General features: G+C 42.1%; 1 long non-coding RNA gene across 1 annotated transcript; it reads left to right on the top strand.

Moving 5' to 3' along the window:
- The first annotated feature begins 355 nt into the window (after positions 1-355).
- On the top strand, positions 356-5,226 carry LOC140590844 (uncharacterized). The gene is made up of 5 exons (XR_011991696.1): positions 356-547; positions 1,440-1,525; positions 2,749-2,833; positions 2,976-3,009; positions 3,839-5,226. It is a non-coding gene; the product is annotated as an uncharacterized lncRNA (long non-coding RNA).
- Positions 5,227-7,017: the final 1,791 nt, after the last annotated feature.

Genomic DNA, 7,017 nt, shown 5'->3' with positions numbered 1-7,017 from the left:
ACCAGATAACGCTCAACAGATAATATATAGAACATTTTCACATGTAATTAATGTTAACATTAAGAACAATACGATTTCGGACAACCGTATTGTACTGACTGCGCAGTTGGACCGCATTGCTGAGCTCCTCGAATTCTCTTTTTTGGGTGTGCTATAGTATGACATGCCTTGTTTCCATCTGATTTTTAAAGCATTAAATCAGTCTGGGCCGGGACAATGTCACTTTTTCTGTATAGTAGGATACCTGATGTGTACTGAGAAGTTGATATTTGCCTGCCCCAGAGAGGTTTAAGGTATTAAATTTGCCCCCCTACAGGCGCAATAGCGTCATTGCATTGGGCTGCGAAGCATTTAAGGTGGACCGGAAAATCCGAATAAGGAGCTGCGAATAAGGAGCCAACTTCAGCGTCGTGGCGGAATCCGCATTTTACCCTCACCCTTTTTTTTTCTTCTTCTTTAAACTTGTTGTTCCGCTGATCATCTTCTGTCTTTGGCCAGATTCAGAACTTCAGCCGTTCCACCATCTTCTCAAGGAAGCACCAGAAGGGTAATTCTTCCTAAAAGTTTGTTGGTTAAATGCTTTCTTCCATCTTATACCTAACACCTTAATAAAACATTGACAAATACTGCTAAAATTCTTCTTCTTTAAACTGGCTAAATATAAAGTGTTTAGGTGTTTTCTTCTTTTAAAAATGCTGAAAGTCGGGACACATGTGGCTGCGGTCTGACCCCCGTTACAGAAGGTTTGGACGTGTTTGAGTTAGTTTAAATTAATCCTGCTAAAAGTTATATTATTCCTTAAACCGTATTTAAGAATAGTACATTAATAAATACAGGTAATGTATTTTTATTCTCTTAAAGATTATTGAAACCGCTTTGGTGACATCTGCTTTCATTTTCACCTGTGGCAGCATATATGGTTCTGTCGGTCACCCCACACCAGACAATACACAGTAACGATACACTATAGTGATGGCCGATTCGCGAACGAATCGTTCTTTTTAACTCGGTTTTTTTAGTGAATGAGTTGAACCGATTCGTAAGTCTGAACGAATCGATTTTTATAATTATTTTAAAACGTTTTTAAAACTGATCTTTGGCTATTCAACACCCAAAAGCATCCCCCGCGATTTCGAATTTATTTTTCATGTTTCGTCTGCACTTGTTTTATCACTTTTAGGCATAGGCGGAGTTTAGGGGGGGCACTGCTGAAATGGACATTGTTAAATGTGCTATCCCATCGCCGATCACCCTTGAAAAACCTACAAATGAAGTGCGGAAGGATCAATATGCAAACTTTTACCGACTCCTTCAGCTCGCTCTCACACTGCCCGTTAGTTCTGCTGCCTCATAAAGAACTTAATCAGTGATGAGAAGAATAAGAAATTGGCTCCGATCTGCAATGACTGATTTTTCCGGTCTTTCCCTACTGCACATAGAAAACGAGTTGACTGCAAATTTAGCAGGAGAGAAGATAGTGGACATCTACGCAAATCGGAAAAAGAGGCGGATTCTTCTACATTAGGTAAGATGTAAGTTTTTATTCCACTCTTTGTGTAGCCTACCAGTCATTGTTAATTTAAAATTTATTTTAATTTAAGAATAAATTATATAGGCTACAAATAATTGAAAGTGGAAAATGTGGTATACTGTATGTAAAAGAAAAAAAATAAATAAAACTGAGTTCGTGGTCACCGGTAGGTGCCCCCCCCCCCCCCCCGTTCGGCCGTTCGTGGACTTCCGTCTGGTGCCAAGGACACCCGAACGGCCGAGTACCTGGTCTCTCCAAAAAAACCCGAGAGCCTGTTCGATGAACGATTCGAACTTACGGGTTTTCGGACACTCGGTCGGTGACTCAAACGAACGGTTCGCGAACCGATCCCAAGAGCCATTGCGGCGTTTACTGCGGAAATGCAGTTACGCTGTTAAAAGGAGTAAAATAAACGCAGCTCTTCATCATTTATCACAACAGTAAATTATTGTATTTCTGTATAATAAAACTATATGTCTTTCATCAAAGAACAAACTAAGATATTTATTAACTTTGACGTTTACACAACAACGTATGCAAGTTTACTCATGTTTATTGTATGTGTATGTGTGATTGTATTGGTACTATTGCAGTTGTTAACTGTGATGTAGTCCTTCATACTCATGCACATGAATTTGGCTTAAGAAAATAAGAACTATATATACACACGTGTTTATTCAGCATCGACACCCTTTTTATATATTGTTTTTTTTTATTATTGTGAATACTTAAGCTGAACATTTTTGTTGAACACCAGCGCTATCTTTCAGTCAAATAACGTAACCTTGAGACAGTTATCCGATCCCATGATTCGTTCAGTCATATGGTCAGGCGCAAAAAAATGGCGAAAAAAAAGTGAATCATAGAATCGATTTTAGAATTGATTCATTACAACGGACAGTTCCAAAGAATCGAAGCAGTTAATTGAGCCGAACTTCCCATCACTAATACACACACCCACATGACCCTGTCTGTCAAACACATCTGACATATCAGTATAACGAAACACGACCACGTGGATCAAAAACACATCTGGCCAATCAGAATGATGAAAATAATGTCATTTCTGAAAAGGATACGGTATTCTGTTTTTTTATTTATTTAACATATAGTATTACAGAAATATAAAGTACACATTTGATTATTCATCTTAGTACTTGAAGGAAGCATCATCTATACAGCCACAAGTCCACTGATCATCTTCTGTCTTTGGCCAGATTCTCCAGGAAGCACCAGCAGTAGGAGCTCATCACCAAAAATAAGCTCCACTCCTTTGGAGAGAGACAGTAGAAGTGAGTGCAGGTAAGGGCAGCTCTACATGGCCTGCTGCGTGTCAGCCCTGCTGTGGTCCGACATCCATTACGGCCTCTTATTGTGTCCTTATTTCATAACTAATTCTGTACAGGAAATATAATTGCATTCATGAATCATATTTGAATTTCAGGTTACATTAGAAGATCATTCTGAAGCACAGAATGGTGAGCTGTGTCTCTGTCACAATAACTGTCTCTGTTTTCTTATTACATTTAAATTTTGCATTTCCTGATATGTTTTTCATGCATTGATCACTCTGTATATTTTAGTATTTTGTAGGTTTATTGCCTGATATTCTCTCATCCACACAGACCACATTGGATGTGCTTTCTAAGTAAATGCCCAGTCTGTGTTTCATTTTGATTAGCTGTTGTCTAATTCCAGGTGCTAGTAAATCGTTAGCGTTCGCTAATAATGACTGCTGTCAGTCACAGCCACTCCTTACAGATCCATTCACTACAAACTCCAAATGTACAGACCAGAGAAAGAACAGCCCCCAAATGCCCCCCCCCCCCCTCGGTGGCACCAAGCCCCAGGTTCGGGGTCGTCACAGTCCCCTGATCATCATCAGTCCTTCTGCTGCCTAGGGAGCCCCCCCCCCCCCCCCCCCTGCCAAAACAGGAGGAACAATAAAAAAACAACAACACACATTTACAATGACAGTACAAAGACATCTGTGCTGGTGTAACTGTCCACCACTGCATATGTGCAGTTTGCATGATCTGTTAAAAACATTATTTTATTAAACACTTTGTTGTACATTTAGTTACACGCTCAATATATTTTCATGCGTTTTCATATAGTGTACAATGTAAGCTGTCAGTTAATAACTTTCCCTTTATTTTACAATAGAGATTACTCTATTTTTATTTTACAGAACACTGAATACGCACATTCAACAATATTGTATCTCCTGATCACCAACTGTTACTGCTGTATTACTTTAATTACCTACATATAGGTCCTTTGTACAATTGTGCATTTTTGTTTCAGTCAATTGTCGCTGGTTTCGGTTCGCTTGAAGCCTTCATTAAGGCAGAAGAGGGAGTGGCTCTGATGGATCTCGATGGCAACTACTGGAGCCCGATTGAACGAAATGGAATATATCCTATTGAGTGCTGCAAGAAGACAAAAGACCCTTGGTGCAAGTTCCTCTTAGAAAAGGTTGGACACCATAAAGTTCTTATGAGAGATCGGAGAGGTGTATACCTCAGTCGATTTACCAGAGGTGGTATTGATTTTGTTGAGGCAGCTAAGAATCCCTCTGACAAACATTGTGAATTTGAAGTTTTCAAGAAAGGTGAGAAGGTTTTGTTTAAAGGTGACAATGATAAATTTGTGAGTCAAATTCACCGTGGACGCCTCAACATTGAAGTTGCCAAGGATGGGCCAGACAAGTATTGTGAATTCACCGCAACCATCGGAGACATCGTCAGTCCTGAGTATAAGATCATCTCTGTGGACTTCATGAAAGTCCATGAACTGACTCACACACCATCTGTTGTCCAGAAAGAAACTTACATCAACCGTAGTAGCGTGGAGCAGAAGTACAAGTTTAATATGTCGTGGACAAAAACTGAGTCTGGAACAACCACTTGGGATCATACTTGGGGTTTGAACTGCACTGTGTCTTATGCATGGAAATTTCTAGTAGATTTAAAATCAGATGTCTCAATCTCATACAAAGGATCGTATGGCACCAGTTCCACGAAAGAGACATCTATGACCATGAGGGAAGAGTTGGAGATCACTGTCCCATCTCATAAAAAGATAACTGTTAAATTACTAGTCAACAAGCAGGAATGCGGGCAGATCCCATTTACTGCTAAAATTAAGAAGATTAAGAGCAATGGAGAGGAGCAGGAGTTCTCTGAACGGGGAACATGGATGGGGGTGATTAATGAGAAGGTGAATGTTGAAGTTGAGGAGGAGGATCTGTGAGGAGCAGTAATCAGATATAACAGCAACATTTCCCCTAAGCAAGCTAGTGAAATAGATGTAATCAAGATGAATCTAGTAATTCACGTATTGTATAAGCAACATGGAAGAGGGTTCTTACAATGAACTGGATAAAATACCCTGATGTAATCAAGCATAACAGCAACATTTCTCCTAATCAAGCTGGAGAAATACACATAACCAAGATGAATCAGGATTTAAAAACATTTCATTCTTATTCTCATAATTAATATATTAATATCTTTGTAATAATCCTGCGGCTTTGCTTGTGATGATTCTGAAACGCTTTTGTACCCATTTTATATGGATGAATTGTTCTGATTCCATTATATAAAGAATATTCTTTGATGAAATAAGTTCTCTGTAGGTGTTTGACTGAGCAGGCATTTTCTTTATTGCAATAAAACCACGCTGCTTCTCAATCAGACTCCATAGTCTTATGATTTCCACTACATTCACTAAGCTACATATTTTTTTCTATTCCAGGAGAGGTACTCTAATGTATCTGAGTAGCTTTGCAGCTGATGTAATCCTTTTGGCTTGTGTTATGCATATGCATCTTACCTTCGAACCTGGGGCCGGCAGCCACAGAGGATAATAATAATTGATACTTTATTGATCCCCGTGGGGAAATTGTTTTTACGCCTCCCTCAACTTGCTCTTTGCAGAGTAAGTTGTCCGCAAAGGGCAGCCACCTGTTGGGGCGCCCAGGGAGCTGGGGGGTAAGGGCCTTGCTGAAGGATCCACAGACATGCTGAGGCTGGGTTTGAACTGGCAACCTTGTGATTACAGGTACACAGGCTTAGCCCACTGAGCCACACGCTGCCCCCAATATTGTGCATGTAGATGCAGCTCTCTCCCTTAGTGCAGTAACCCTGCACGTAGTACTTGCACAGCTCTAGTTTCTTGTCCAGGATCACCAGCTCATGCTCGAATTTACACTGGTCCTCCTGCAGGAGATGCAAGTGAGTCAGGCCAGGCGCCTCCCTCCTTCGCCTCCCCTCCGCACCCCCTGCGAGGCTCTCACCTTGCGGCAGCGCCCACCCAGGAAGTATTTGCAGATGAGGCGGCCTCTGTGCTCCACGGCATGTTGGCTGATGAACTCTTGTGACATGAAGGGCTTCTTCACAAAGCCTGGGGGCTGGGGGGGGGGTGGAGAGAGGGGGAGAGAGAGGGAGGGATGGAGAGAGAGATAGAGAGAAAGGGAAAGAGAGAGAGAGCTGGGTAGGAAAAACTGAGGAAAGGATGCAGCGGGAAAGGGGGGGTGGATGGTGAGAGAGAGAAGGGGATGGAGAGAGGGAGGGAAAGAGGGTGGAAAGGACGAGAGGGAAAGACACGGAGGGAGAGAGATAGTGAGAGAAGGGGGTGGAGTGAGGAAAGGGAGAGGGAGGGAAATAAAGAGGAAAGGATGGAGCAGGATGGAGAGGGGGAGACAGAGGGAGAGAACGAAAAGGAGAGAGAGAGAGAGCGGCATGCATTAAGGACCATCCCCACGGAGACCGACTGAGCAGAGTGACCTCAAGCCCCCCCTCCAGTGACACACCTTCTGATGACAGCTGCCATGCTGAGCTCCCCCCTCTTTCTTTTTCTTCTTCTTCATGCCCTGCCCCCCCTGGCTGGGGCCTGTAAAATGGCCACAGAAGCTTGTTGTTTAGAATGTCTGTATAATACAGTCTGATGTGACCCAGTCAGCCGCCCCCCTGCCTCTTTGGAGGTTTAAGCCCAATCACATTTCTCCTCCCTTAGCCCTACCACTAGATTTCGAGGGCCCTCCCTTCTGAAGTTGACTTCACAGATCGTAACCACAAGGGGTAGGGCTTGAAATCTTTACCTAGGAATCGGGACACCACTCGCCTACGTCATCAGCAGTCGACCATTGCATATACGTTTAACACCTGCGACTTTGCATTCAACACAGGTGTGACACCAAATTCTGTGACCATCGAATTCTGTGACTGCTGTACATGTTCGCGAGGTTCCCGTCCACGTGCACGAGCACTTTCCGCATTTTACGCAACGCAATTTAACTGTATGTTCTCGCAAAATATGTAGGAGAGTACGAGAGTGGTTATTTCTGAGCTCCGTCGGCAGTGCTGTGTCTAATTTCCCCGTTTATTCGCTTTAATTTTACTTCATATTTTATTTAGTTTTTATTTCGTTTTGTTTTTATTTTTATTTTAAGTTATCTCCACTTTACAATGTCTGTAAGGGAA

Source organism: Paramormyrops kingsleyae, chromosome 5, assembly GCF_048594095.1.
Source record: "Paramormyrops kingsleyae isolate MSU_618 chromosome 5, PKINGS_0.4, whole genome shotgun sequence".
NCBI classification, from domain to species: Eukaryota; Metazoa; Chordata; class Actinopteri; order Osteoglossiformes; family Mormyridae; genus Paramormyrops; species Paramormyrops kingsleyae.
The sequence above is the reverse complement of the archived record's forward strand: the minus strand, read 5'-3'. Positions and strand labels throughout refer to the sequence as shown.